Source organism: Symsagittifera roscoffensis, chromosome 2 (assembly GCF_963678635.1).
Source record: "Symsagittifera roscoffensis chromosome 2, txSymRosc1.1, whole genome shotgun sequence".
NCBI lineage: Eukaryota > Metazoa > Xenacoelomorpha > Acoela > Convolutidae > Symsagittifera > Symsagittifera roscoffensis.
This window is the reverse complement of record NC_087063.1, coordinates 35,935,577-35,950,570: the sequence shown is the minus strand read 5'-3', so window position 1 is coordinate 35,950,570 and position 14,994 is coordinate 35,935,577. Positions and strand designations below refer to the sequence as shown.

General features: G+C 43.2%; 2 protein-coding genes across 5 annotated transcripts in view; one reads left to right on the top strand and one right to left on the bottom strand.

The window, feature by feature from the left end:
• The window catches only part of LOC134839014 (uncharacterized), a 335,027-nt gene that overhangs the window by 281,379 nt on the left and 38,654 nt on the right, over window positions 1–14,994 (top strand). The window lies entirely within an intron of this gene.
• LOC134839203 (acyl-CoA synthetase short-chain family member 3, mitochondrial-like) overlaps window positions 1–14,994 on the bottom strand; it is an 80,199-nt gene that overhangs the window by 58,908 nt on the left and 6,297 nt on the right. The gene's annotated exons all lie outside the window — the stretch shown is intronic.

Here is a 14,994-nt window from a genome sequence, read left to right as displayed (position 1 = left end):
TGTACACGTACCGGTAACTAAGCATACATTTGTATTTCAGATGTATTGAAATAAAGCTTCTACTTCAAGCTGTTTTCACACGACAATTTATTTCAATACAACAATGAAGTTCAAACCGCCCGACCTCCCGGCGAACCCCACGCCAGAGCAGTGGAAGTGGTGGAAGCAATGTTTTACAGATGGGCTCGTCATCAATGAAATAACGCTAGACGCCCATAAACTGACATTCCTGCGGAGTATGGCCGGTTCAGAACTATTCGCGCTTCTCGACAACTGTGGGACGTATGCTGAGGCGATTAGTGTACTGGATGGTCAGTTCGAACGACCAACAAGGGTTTTGTCGCAGGAGTATCGTCCGATATTATCAGAGCACGCCTTCTGGAGTTGGATTACAGCAAAGCCAATCTTGATGATTGCATATCCCTCGCCAACGCGATAAACTTTCAACAAATTATTCGCGACAGTTTCACTCTGAGAAGTCAGACGCGCTATCACCCAGCGTTGCTACCACAGGTAACCAGACATTTACCTTAGCAGCAACTGGTAAGTCTAATCACCAAACTCAAGGCAAGGTTCAGGCCCAAGGTAACCTCTCCAGAGGTAAGTGCCAATTCTGTGGTTCTGGTTTCCATAACCGCAGGTCTTGCCCTGCAAGAAATGACGTTTGTCATAAATGCGGAAAATCGGGTCACTGGCAAGTCGTTTGTCGCTCACAAGCTGCAGCTGTCTATGGAGATGAAGAGTCGATTGTTGCCTCTGTTTTGTGCGCCATGCCGTCAAAATCTAGAGCGAGCGATCAGATATCAAAGCTCTGATAGACCCAGGCTCTACTGATTCTTTTATTCGAGCTAATTTGGCCAAGGAAGTTGACCTAAACATCACTCGCAATAGCTCTACCACGTTGCTAGCGGACGGCAAACCTGTCAAACTTATAGGCTACGTTAGAGCTAATTTGGTAATGTGCGGCAAAGAAAACAATGTGCAGTTTTTGGTGCTTCCTACCATGAGCATAGATCCTCCCGTTATTTTCTCCGAGCGCCTTTGGGCGGGGAAGTCTGCAATTGTCACCAAATCGCGTAGATGTGCTCCTGAGAACATGCATCTTATGAGGGAAGAAGAAGCGAGGCTGCTTCACAGTGGCACAGTTGAGGAGTCGTGTTCGCGGTGGCGGGCCCAAGCGTTTGTAGTAAGCGATCACAGAAAGCGAATGGTCGTGGATTACTCTCAAACAATTAATCTGTATACTGAGGTTGATGCCTATTCGTTCCCAGACATAGAAGATCTCATCCTCAAAGCCCCCGACAATAGCGTTTTTTCAAAGTTGGATCTAAAATCGGCATACCACTAAATTCCTTTTCGTATCGAGGATAGACCTATGACAGCGTTCCAGGTCGATGGTAAATTGTACCAATTTACGCGCCTTCCATTCGGAGTAACCAATGCCGTTCCAGCATTTCAACGCAATATGGATTCGTTTGTTGACAAACACGCGCTAGAAAGAACTCGTCCATATTTAGAAGATGTCATTATTGGTGGCCGTGATAAGGAAGAACACGACCGTAACCTTGACGCGTTCCTTTCAGCAGCTAAATCTGTGCAACTCACCGTCAACGAGGACAAAAGTGTTTTCGGTGTCACAAAAATCTCGTTTCTCGGTCACATCATCGAGAAGGGTTGTTAAAAGCCCGTTTGGCCCTTTGCTACTTGAGATTGATGCTTCTGGGTCTGCGATAGGGGCCGTTTTTTCCCAAGCTGAGCGACCAATTGCGTTCTTCTCACGCACCTTGAGTCAACCAGAGCAAAAGCAGTCGACCGTAGAGCGTGAGGCTATGGCTATAGTGGAATCTTTTTGCAAATGGGCTCACAAAAGACAATCGATATGGTTTAGAGGATGCAAACTGTTGAAGATATTTAGAGATAATAACTTGCTCCCGGAAAATGTTTTAAACTTAAAAAAAGGGGAACTAAATAATTTGGCACATATGCTAAGAGATACGTTTATACATGAAAATTACGAACTTGTTAGGTATATTTTTGCTTTATGATTATAAATATGACTGTGTTCAGGTGCGGGGTGGGGCGGCTCGAACTGTATTCTTTCAGAAGACCAGGCGTTGTCTCCGGGCAACATAGTTTAATACTATTCAAGTCTGAGTATGGGTATACAGTTTTGGGTTGTTCTGCTTTGCACCTAAAGGACATAGTCATATTTCAAGAAATTTTGAAAAATGGTCAAAAAGAGGGCGTTACTCTGCCCAAATTTCTGGAGAATTTAAGGGCTTTTTTCGCGAGGTGGATGAGGCGTTAATTAATTTCTAAAAAACTTGTAATTTTTTCTTTTTGCTATTTGGTTTCATAAATATTATATTTATCACTTATTCATAACTCAATGATGTGCTTTTCTTTTGTGTAATCTGTGGGGTACGCTCCTAGTGGGTTTGAAGAAAACCCTTTGCGTATCCTCACTTAACAATCCTGGGTAAACTATTGATTTATTTATTATGTGATAAAAAATATTCTTTTTGTTTAATGTAATAGTGTATCTGATTTTGTTAAGTGAAATTAATTCTTCTTCTTCTTCTTCTTCACTTCATCAAGGCTATTGATACAACTGTCAAAACGGACCAAAAGTCTGTTTCATTCATATTTTCGCGGAACAAGTCGAAAATTGAGAACGAAAAACTAGTGCGAAGGAAATTAGAATTATCCGAGTTTAAATATGATATTCAGTATCGTTGTGGCGAAGACAATGTTTCGGCTCACGCCCTTTCTCGGATTCATGTAGCTGCTACAACATCTTCCCCGCTAGGCGACCTTGTCGACGTGCATAATAGCCTTGCTCATCCTGGCGTCACGCGTCTATTGGAGTACATTCAGCGACATAATCTGCCTTTTTCGCTAGCTGAGGTTCGTGAAGTTGTTGCCACTTGCAGAACTTGTTTAGAATATAAGCCCAGGTTTTCCAAACCTTCCCAAGCTGGCCACATTGTTAAGGCATCAAAACCGTTTGAACGTCTGGGAGTTGATATAGTAGGACCAGAAGTTCCGTCTGCAAAGTCACAAAGCCGATTTGTTCTCACGGTACTCGATGAATACAGCCGATTTCCGTTCGCGTTTACCTTGCGGAACATCACATCTCAGGGGTTATTTGCGTGCTTTTCTCAGCTCTTTGCAATTTTTGGGTCACCCGTGTTCATTCATTCGGACAGGGGGAGTCAGTTTATATCCGCAGAATTCGAAGAGTTTTGCCAATCTCGAAGTATATCGCATTCGCGCACGACGCCTTACAACCCAAAGGGAAACGGCCAAACCGAACGGTTTAATGGCGTTCACTGGAAGGGTGTAACCTGTCTACTGCATTATCGTCGACTAAGTACTGGGATGTGGAACTCAGTCCTACTCGAAGCGCGCAAGAAAGCAGGTCTTCGTAACTTTGTTCGAAACAAAGACGACCCCTTAATTCTGGCAACCCATACTTTGCCAGAGTTCGCAAAGAAGATGGTAGACTGGACACTGTTTCTACAACAGCATTGGCTCCTGGGGACAATAGTGTCCCGTCTCCATCTGAAGATACCACGGCACACCAAGTAGGAACTGACCAAGGTGAGCAGGCAAACCCACCATCAATTCCTATCAGCCAAGAAGACGAGGTTAGTGAATCCATGGAGCCGTCTTCAGTCCCGTGTGACAACCCGGAAGTATTGAACCCAGTGTGCGACAACAGCAGTATTGCTGAACGAAGAGCTATCCGGTCCAGAAAGCAGCCTGATAGACTTATAACCTCATGTTAATTTTATTTACATTCTCTAATGGGGAGGAATGTTATAGTAATATGTTGTACACGTACCGGTAACTAAGCATACATTTGTTTTTCAGATGTATTGAAATAAAGCTTCTACTTCAAGCTGTTTTCACGCGACACCTGCCTCGATTGAAACCTTATTTCAAGATATGCGAGGGTATTTCTGGGATATAGGGAAAAACTAGTAATCCAGTGCACATATTCCAAATGTTTTTCTTATAATTTAGATAATTACATCTTTTTTGGTAATCAGAAGGTCAAAAGTATCATAGTAACCGAGGTTACAGTCAGGAGTACCTCCATCACGTATTCCAGTCAAAATCCTTGAAATTTTCTAGGTATGGAAGTGATAATGATAAACGAAGATGACAAGTGTTTACGTCCTTTTCAATTAAAGTCGATACGGGTTACGTTTCAACGCAACTCGACACGAGAAAATATAATAGACAAGTGTTACAAATAAAAAATTTCGTCGAAAGTTATTTTGTCATTTATTGTTCCGAGTACGCAAGCGGCGTTCGCAATCTGTATTGCCAGGGAGATTCTCTGTTTTAAAAAGCTGCCTGCTCTGGGTTCCTCAGTGCATATGCTTAGATTCTTACAAAGCTTACTCAAAAAACTTTCTGTGCTGTGGCCGGCCGCGCCCTGAATTTCAAAAGCTAGCGGTTGAAAAAGATATCCATCATCTACAAGATCTTCATACTTGTCATTTTTTCGCTCTTCCGCTTCAGCGGCAGCCGTACATGGGTTACAAACAGACCAGTCTTTAATCCTACAAGGAGCTAAGGAGTCTACTACCGTTACATCCCACAATAGCTGCTTACCAACAGCCCATGGCACTCGCGTCAAACCGTCTGGTCGCTTCTGATCGGCCCTGTAGAGTTGTCGTGGTTTTAAAACAGACGGATTGTGAGAAGAAGACAAGTTCCGCTTTATAAGGGCATTCAGGTTTGAATGTCTAGAGAATCTCCCTGCATTTTGAAGCAAGTAAGACCATGCCAACCATCCTCGGTAACGTCTTTTCCGCACACGCATTTATGCCGTTTGCACATTTTTGAGCCTAATTGAAGTCCTATTGCAAATCTGAGTCGTTGGTTTGACAGTTTTAATCTTAAATTTTTGCACGGGATGACGGTCAACAATTGGGAGCCAAATCTATCTTGGAACGCGTTGAATCTTTTTACGTCCGTTGGTTCGAGTCGTAAAATCAAGTCTGCAATTTCGCTGTCAAAAATTGGCTCCGTCCAATTTTTTTGGATTTCACTTTCCGGTGCCATTCCAATTTTTCCAAGTTCAAACCACCGTTTAAGCGCATCATCATAGGTTCCATCCACATGCTCCAAACCAGAGATTTTGCTCAAGGCATCTTTTGCTTCTAATGCTGAGGCTAAGAAAGCGAGTAAAGCGAGTAGACGAGCGGAAGAAATGCCCAAGCCACATTTGGTTGCCGGTAGAACTGCTTGTAAAAACTGGTTCTAATCCATTTTCACGTTAGTGACCTTGCATAACGAATTTCTTAGTAGTTTGTCATAGCGTTCCAAAAAGTCATTTTGCAAAAAACAAGAACTCGTACGCAAAAAAAATATGAGTTTTGGCATGCTAAAGCAATTTTTCAGGATGTAAGAACCATAATGGACGTCTGGTTTGTCAATGAAATCCGAGATTTTTTCAAGCACCTTAATTTTTTTGTCGAGCAATTCTTTTCGGCAAAGTTCGCCAAGTAGAGATCCTAAAATGAGGAGTTCTTCTTTTGTTTTTATTTTTAGTTTGGGGCATAATTTTCGAAATTGAGTTAGAATTGAATTATACTGTGTACTAGTAGTCGGTCATTAAAAAACAAAGTTCGCACTTCTCAGTGTTCGAGCTCAGGCCGTAAATTTGTTCCGATTTCAGAATGTTTTTAATGTCCCGGAGTACTACCTTATAGTCGTCGGCTAAATTTCCATCATCTAAAAACCAGATGTTAGTTTTCGACTCCAACCGTTTGACTATTGTATGAATTATTTCCGCAAAAAAGGGTGTGGCTTCAGGATCTTCTTGCTGAAATCAGTCTTCTGACATTATGACAGAGCTTCCGTAAAAAAGGTAACTAGCTTTACCATACGCGCAATGGGTGTAAGTATACAATTCAGGGCGATTTGAATAAACATCATTCAGCATTGTTTCTCTATTTAGAGAGTTAAAAGCATTCTTAAAATCTAGTTTTAAAAGAACAGTGCATTTTGGATTGTCGTCGGGTTCATAAGTTTCGAAACGAGTTAGCAGCTATTTCTGCTCCTCGTTTGGTACCGCATCCTACCTGTACGTTTCCGAAAAAGTTTTGTCGCCCGGAGAGGGCCTTGCTTCCAGCGCATTTAGACGCGTTACGTCTCAGCGTGTTGCCTATGGCAATCGGTCTTAACCCTACGTCTATCTTTAAGAGGGCGATAAGCTTTGTGCCAAAAAAGAAAGGTTTTAGGGGTTCGGGTATTTTGCCATCTCCAATGAGGTTTATCAGCTTAGTAAGCGATTTCAGAAAATTAAGTCCTGCACTGCCATTCGACATACTAACAAGATCTATAAAAAATTGAGGAACTGTTTTATCAGGACCTGCTGGTGATGCGTTCGGAAAGGACATTATCACTTTGTATAGGTCGAAATCGTTTACAAAAAAACTATCAAAATTTTCTGGATTTGGAGCTGCAAATTTGGCTCACTGAGGGTGCTTAGACAACAATTTTTGATAGTTATCAGTTGAAAAAGGAGCTATTTTGTCATCCGAAGCATCAAGCCTTTTTTCTCTTTTTACAATTCTTTCATCGAGCATACTACTTATTAGCTTTATTTTCTGCTCGAGGTCACTCAAGGGCGGGCTTGAAACTTGGGGATGGGGTTTTGGAAGTGACATGTCATTTTCTCGAATTTTTATTTATCAAAGAGCTCATGCTTGTGGTCTATATTTGCGTCCACTTCTTTTCGGTTGCTCCAAAAAAAAAAGAACGACGTTAAAAAATTTAGCCATTTTGTGACATCTTCTACATTGTAGACAATGTCATTTATTTTGTCCGACAGATTTTCCGCCAAGGGAACACGCGAGTCTTTTGGTGCTCTCTAGAGTACTCGGACATTTGAGATGGCTGTATTAACAAAATTGTCTAGCACTAAATCATTACCTATTGTTGCTTTATTAACAGATTTTACATCAACGCAAAAAGGACACTGAAATCATTGGGTTTTCTTAGAATCGCTAAGAGAAATATTTACACAACTGATATGATACCAACTAGAACAACAATCACATCTAATCTAATTTATCAGTCCTGAAGGTATTAAGCAATCTTTGCCTGTACACTCTTTGTTGTTTTTCCTCATCTTGACGCAGCATAAAGGTAAAAAAAAGGATTTTGACTGGACTTTAGAGGACTGAACTAACCCATGATAAGCGGTTGGTGGGAATTTAAATCAGCAAATAAAAAAAATAAAAGACAATTAATTTAACTTAAATTTTAAAATCGAATTTTAAAAATCAAAAACAACTAACAATCTCACCCGAGCTCAATAGGTCCAGCGGTGCACCACCAGACTCTTCAAGCCAGTCCCAGTTTCCCACCTCCCCACAGAAAGCACTTGACAGACCTGTCTCTAAAATTCCTCAGAGGGCGCTCCACAAACAGGCACAAACATCAAACATAACAAATCTATTTAATAAGTTTATCACAACAATTAGACTTGATCTTACGACTCGAACCACTGACGTAAAAAGATTCAACGCAATCCAAGATAGATTTGGCTCCCAATGGTTGAACGTCATCCCGTGCAAAAATTTAAGGTTAAAACTGTCCAATCAACTGTCCAATTAAGACTCTCAAGGCGAAAACTTATGCAGAGCGCAAAAAACTGATGACAGCGTGGAAACTTAGTCAAACGAAATTCTGTCACGCATAACTTAGAAAATGCTCCATGAAGTAGAATCTTTTCCCAAGAGTTACAAATAATACTCCGAAATTCCGAAAAACCAACTACTCGAGCAATACTTGCCTACAAAAAGAGTGAAAAGCCGCTAAGCCTACCTAAAATAGCAACCCAAGAATAAAATAGAAAAGATCTTTGATAAAAAGTAAACTTCAAACGTTTTTTCAACTATGTGCATCGTCAGGATTTTAGCAATAAACTAATAGAAATGACGACAAAACATCAATTTAAAATTGCTATATACAAAAATTCACACACATTTTGGTTCTAAGCCATCATGTTACAAAATTAGCCGATCACAGTTGATTTCTAAAATTACCATTTAGATTGAAAATTTGAACCTCTAGAATTATATGAATGGTTTTGAATTAATTTGTCTGGAAGTTTCTCAGAATGCGTTAAATTTCTAAATTCAAACAAACGTTTTTGCACTTTTTTGTGCATCTTCACCTTCTAAAAATCCGAAACTATCTGTACAAAAAGATCAAAAGTCATAAAAAGTGTCATACACATCATTATTTCAAAATTTAAAAAAAATCAATCAGTCAAAACTTGACAAATATTACCGAAGTTTTACTTCCATTTAAACTGCAACTTACCACTCTCACTACCACACTGCCTTATATGCTGTTCAACTGAGGTATCCTCTTTTCAGTGTTCTTCAATCCTAGTGGTGAGATGTCGGACCGTCTGTCCAACATAGATGGATTTGCACCCACAACATTCAAGTCTGTTTACCACTTTTGATTTCAGTTCACTGGAAAAGGAGGAATTTAGAGAGGACCTAATCGTTTTCATTTTCCTCGTCGTGAATATTATCTGCGCAATGGTGATATCGCGACCAATGCTAATGTCTGACTGTGGTTCCCCCTATATTGGACCATCAAGATTGGTGGTGAGTCACTGCTATAATCACAGGGCTTCTTTTTCTCAGCCATGTTCTTTTTGTTTTTGCCCTCCCGGATGCTCTGTTCAAGGGCATGCGATGCAACTCACGACGACCAACTTTCCGGATATTAGTTTTTCAATCACTGTTCACGGTTGGTTTTCATCGCTTTATTATATTCTTCTCATGTTGACGTACTGCGGAAAACCCAGCGAACAGTTCCTTCAATCACATTTCCCTTGTACTGAAGGGAGGCGCAGCCTCTAAAATTTAGTATGGTAACTGTATCTGTTGGTTTTTGATACCGCTCACGGTTAATTTTTCTGCTTTTGTCAATACTAATTTATAAATCCAAAACCGCCAATTTCCCGTTTGCGTTGGGTCTCTCTATTGTGAACTGTAAATTTGGATATTGAAAGTTTGCAGCCCGTAGCAACTTTTCAGGACCACTATTCACTGTTCTCTTTATATCGTCACTGTACCGGCGAAATAACTTAGCTTGCTGTACTAACTTAACTCTGTACGTGACTTTCTTTTTGGACTCGGGACAAATTTAGTTAAGATCTTTTTCGGGCAAAAACATTTCGGGAATATCCCTCGATAGTGCAGTTTTGTACTGCTTCAGCCAAAGATTTGCTAAAATAACGGCAAGAGATTCCTCCATTGCCAAACCATCTTTCTGAATGTACCATGTTTCATTGCACTTGAAATGGACTTGACTAACTGCCATGTTCAACAGTCTCTTCTCGCTTTTCCTAGCAATCGATGGTGGTTCATCTTGCTCATACAATTTTCTCAGAGCTCTTGACTCAGTGCGTGGCTCCAGCTGCCTCAAATAATCTGCATATGTGTCCAAATGCATCAAAGTGAACTCTGATGGTTCACTCAGATTTCTGATTACCTGGTGTCCCGCTACCGAAACTATCGATTGTACTTTGCTTCCTTATGGCACCAGACTGAACCTCTGCCCGGAATTCATATTTTGTTTCCTGCTCAAACTACTTGGTGCTTTCGTTTCTTTGACCTCTGATGCCTCAAGGGTGTTCAATTCTTCCTGTAGTTTCTCATTTTCCAATTCGAGCTTCACCTTTTGTTCGATCTCCTGCGTTACCAATTTCTGCTGGACTCTATTTAGAGCATCCCTCGCGGCTGCCCTATAATCAATCTTGAAGTCGACCGCTGCAGTCACCGGTTCCGGTTCGCATGTCTCTTCCGTTACCGCCTGCATCTTCTTCGTTGCCAACTCTTGTGGTTTTTTTTCTGCGCGCCTCCGCTTCACTCAATAGGCGAGCCTTGCTGGCTTTCACACCCTATAAATTCCTCACGCCTTAGATGCTTGATGTCTGCTACAGCATCCCAGAATTGCGGACAATCCGATTTAAAATGACCTTCCAAGTTGCAAAAGAAACACCTCGGGCCGAATTTTGCAATTACTCCTCTCATGAAATCTTCATGGTCGACTTCTGACGCATCTTCGTCCTCGAAGCTAAAGCCTACTGCTTTCATGCCCTGTTTGTAAGATGGACATGCTGACAAATGATGGTCCGTCGAACTGCAATTTGCCTCAGAGCGCCTCTTGTCCATATCGTCCCTCGGTTTATACCAGTTGTTCCCTTGGTTTGCTAGTCCGTTGTTAAAATTGCCCTAATTGTTTTTGTAATATCCAGATCTCGATGGAGGTTTCAGCAAGAGATATTCTTTTGACTTGAATCTCAACTCCACTGGTGTTGGCGCATTAGTTGAGAGTGGTGTGTAATGTGTTGCTAACATTGTTCGAAGTTCATCATTCTTCGCACCATCGATGAATTTTGAGGCTACTGCCAGGTTCATCCTTCTGTTTGACTCATCTGGTTGGCTACGCCTTCCCAGCATCTCCAAATCGTCTAGAATCTTGTCTATTGTCTCATCTTCTCGTTGCCTCCGTTTCTCGATGCGCATCATTGCTTGGTGTCACTGCACCCCAGAGCCAAAACGCTTTAACAAAATTTCAAAGATTTTCTGAACAGTGTCCCGTTGGTACTGCTTTTTGGCCATCACGCAGTTCAGGGCTATCCCTTCCAAGTTACTGGTAAGCGCACTGCATTCTTGCCTTTGTGACAAGTCCTCTTCCTCGAAATGCAGTTTCATCATTTCTATCCAGGTATCAATACAGCCATCAGATTCGTCTTTGTAGCATCTTGGTTTCTTGAAACCATTCTGGACTTTTCGCTTCGTTCATTGGTTCTAGATAACCTCGTAAGGAATGTCTCCAAAGACCTGTTCAGAGGTTCAAAGGCCGTGGCCCTTGATATAGCATCTCTTGAATGCCCCGCTTGAACATCATTGCCCCCTGATAAGGGTTCTGTACTTGGAACTTCCCTTCCGTCCGAATCGCTCGGATTGTTTCTTCCTTGGCTCGCATGACACCTCCCTGGGCTCGCATGACTCCTCTCTGGGCTCGCATGACTCCTGTTCCTGTAATCACCTCTCCCAGTCGCATGTGTGCCTTGCGTCGGTCGTTCGTTTGAGGTCTGTCTGTTGCCAGTTGAACTTCCTCTGATGTTTGGGCCCCATGTTTTATTATCCCCTGTGGCATAGCCTGATGAACTGCCCCTACCTCTAGTGGAGCCATATGTACTTCTGCTATTTTGTTGGTCATTGAAGTTCACCCTCGGCTCCCTGCTGGGTCCTCCAGAGTTCGGTTTCCCATCTTGCTGCCTAGTAGCCCGTCCAACCTATCCATGATAGCCTGAGTTCGCCCCTAGATCATCGCATCTATCTTTGTGTCAAGAGTCCCAAGATTTCTCAACTTCTCCATGTCGTCTCTTAATCGTAACTCTCTCTGTTCCGCTTCTCTTGTCATTCGCGACAAATTCTTCGCCAAGTGTTCATCCATTCTTTCCTTCAAGCGTTTTTCGCTTCTATCAACTTCTTGTCTATTGCGGTTTATATCTTCCCGCAGACTTTCTCTCTCGACGTGGAATGCTCTTTTTAGTTCACTCATTCATATGGACATCTGTTCGTTCTGTTCTCCTATGCTGCCCACTATGTTGGTCAAGTCTTCTTCAATTGATCCTCCGTTGTCCACTTGTGGCGTCACAAGTGGCGGTGTCACCCTGTCGATCCCAGGTAGTTTGGTGCTGGTCGAGATTCGGGCTTTGGTTCTCTGCCTCGACGTCTTTTCATTATCCATCTCTGGATCCGCCGGTGCGTTGCTCAGCCCTGTGTTTCTATTCTCCCCAGTTCGCATTTCCGAATTCGTCATACTCACAAACTGGCCTGATGTGTTTGTGGCCTCCTGACTGGCTTGATGTGTTTGTGGTTTTGCGTGTTGTCCTCACTACACCAAATTGGTCCATGGTGCCAGTCCCTTTGTCAGTGTATGCTTCATTCTCCTGAGTCGAAGTATTGAGGCTGACTCGAGATCCAAAGTCTTCTTCTTCTTCTTTGCCAGTTACGCTCTATATAGAGCCTTGGCGGGTATTTCCCGTGCATGACACATTTTTGTGTCTCGCTATGTTTGACTTCGTGATCCATGCCCCGCATTTGTCGCATTGTTTGTATTCTCTGGTTCGTATTATTGTCGTCTCGTTCTTTCTGTTTATCGGTGCGTTTCGGCAGTTGGTTTTCCTGTGTCTAGCCATGTTTGATACAGACACACTCTTTCCACAGTCCGAACATACTCCTCTGGGGCTCCGCCGCAGGCTTTTGTGTGGTTTGTCTGACTGCTCTTTTCCTTGAAGGTTGTCTTGCACTTGGGGCAGGCAAACTCGAGCGTGGTTTCTCTGTGCATTCTGCGCTCGTGTTGCACAAGCCCTGCCTTGCTTCTGCAAATTTTGTCGCAACCGGTCCACCTGCAACTGAAGCCGTCCTCCACTACTCTGGCTTGGCTTCTCGTGGGCTTTGTGTGGCCTCTGGTGTGGTCGCACATGTCTGTCTCCCACCGTGTCAGATTAGCTTTCCGGTTGTTTATGAGTGTCTTCCACGTTTTCCTGTTTTTTTTGTCAGGTTTTCGATGTTGGTCCAGTCCTCTCCTGCTTCTCCAATCAGCCGTTTCCAGTATGCGATTAGTCCACCGGTCAGTTTTCCATTCTCGGTTTTCTCCTCAAGCCATCTCCCCAAAACAACTTTCTTCGTCATCCTTTCGTTTGGCATACGGAGAACATGTCCAATGCGCTCCAGAGCTCTTATCTCCACTTTGGAACGGATCGATGTAATTCCAAGCTGTCTCCTGACCTCGTAGTCGATGACGCCCACTTCTTGCATACGAACGAGCGGCAGTCCCTTTCCGTTGTTCCAGATGTATCTGTAGAACCTGTCTACCACGCTCTGGAATCTGTTGAGGTCTCCAACAGTCCACGGTCTAGCGTTGCAGTCGAAAAGAAGGGACGACTCTACGACCGCTTGTACGACGAGAGTTCTTGTTCTCTTGCTCAGCTTCGACTTCCATAGCCATTTCTTCACCTTGGCCCAGGCACCATTAGCACGTCTGATTCTGGCTTCGCGGTCCTTCTTCTTTCCTATCAAGGTACCCAGCATCCTGGTGTTCTCTGCCGTCTCGCTTGCAAACCAGATGGTTTCCTCCTTTCCATCGTGGCACTTCTCCTCGAACTTCATCATCTCCTTCTTTATAGTCTCCTTTCCTTCTTTCAGTTCTTCGCTCCAACCAATCAATGTCGAGTCGTCTGCAAATAGGGAATCAGTGATGGTGAATTTGTCGCACGCGCTGCTTCTCGTCATTCTCGTTGCTTTGTTGGCTGGGAAGCTACTACCTGGTCTCGTCGTTGCTGTTGCCAAGTACGCGTCTGGTTTCTTCGTCGATCCGCAAGATTATCTGGGTAGCGTCACAAGTAGATCTCCCCGTCCGGAACCCGTTCTGGTTCTCGCCAAGGACCTTGAGCTCCTCTGCCCACTCTCTGATCCGAGACGCGAAGATGCGGGCCACTATTCTGCTGATCAGAGGGAGTAAGCACACACCTCTGTAGTTTCCCCTGTCCATCTTTGTGCCTTTCTTGTGTAGGAGGATCATCCAACCTTCTGTCGTTTCTTCAGGCCATTGAGCGATGGGAGTGTCCAAGTGGTGAAGCACTCCCTGGAACAACTGTCTCTTTCCGTCGTCGTTCAGGTTTTTCACTGCGCTCACTCTGACGCTGTCGCAGCCAGGGGCCCCGTCCTTCATCTTTCCGAGCTCCCTTTGGAACTCGGCAAATGTGATCTCTCGTTCCAAGTGTTTTGCCGTGTTCGCTGCTTCCTCGTCTGTCCTCTTTGTCGTACTTGCCGCCGTTTCCATGATCTCGGAGACGCTCGCCATCGTCCTCTTCCAACTTGCTCGTCATCGTCCTCTTCTTCCTCCTGGGATTCTCCTTCATCGCCTGTACCCGCTCCCATGTTAAATGGAAAGATGTTTCCGAAAGTGTTCTTCACTCTCTCTGAAAACGATGAGGACGTTGCCTGTTTCTCCGTCACGCCTGCCATCATGGTGTTGTCTGTGGGAGATCTTCTAGATGCCACAATTTCAGTAGAGATTTCAAACAGTTCCGACATCTCCTCTTATCCAGTGACACCGTGGAAGTGGCAAAATCTTGGCCTTGTTCTACCGGAGTAGGTTCACTCGCCAGCCTTCTATTTCCTCTCCCCTCCGGTCCATGTTTTACCTGGTCCTCATCCATGGCCTGGTCCGGATGGAACTCCGCTTCTAGCATTGTTTTTCGCTCTTCTGAAGATTTTTGACTCCTGGTCTCAACCAATCTGCCTGAAACTGTCTCCCCATTGTCGGTCCGAGTTCGTATGATCCTTTCCACAAACGGGTCGGTCATTGCTTTTCTCTGTTTCTCAGGTATGAATATCCTTCAGCTATCACTCAGTTTAGGTATCCTTGACTTGTCTAGACTCATTTTTAATTTATCCTTTCTTACTGCCCATACAGACAATTTGATTGCTAGTGTCCTTTTAGTCTAACTACTAATAACAATAACACAACACAATAATTTTCAAACGTTTCTTTTAAAAAGTGACCACGAATCTTGTATGTTATCACAGTACAGCGTGTATACAATTTATTCACAATGATCGATTATTAGTTGTAAATTGTGAAGCTAGCACAGTATGATGATATCAGTCTATTTAAAAGATAGTGTTCTTACTACTCAATCAACCACCCATATTATTGATTTAAAACCAAAATTGAAAAAAAAATAAGAATATTTTCTATGAAAAACGTAGGTGTTTTGTACTTTTAGTCAGTCGCAAAACAATAGTCGAACTTGTTTTTAAACAAAGAGCTTTCCCTGCTTGGTGCTGCACCAAACAGACAAAACTTGAAGGCAGTAATTTTCTCAAGTGGGCGTCTATTGCACCCACCGAGTCCTGTGTTACC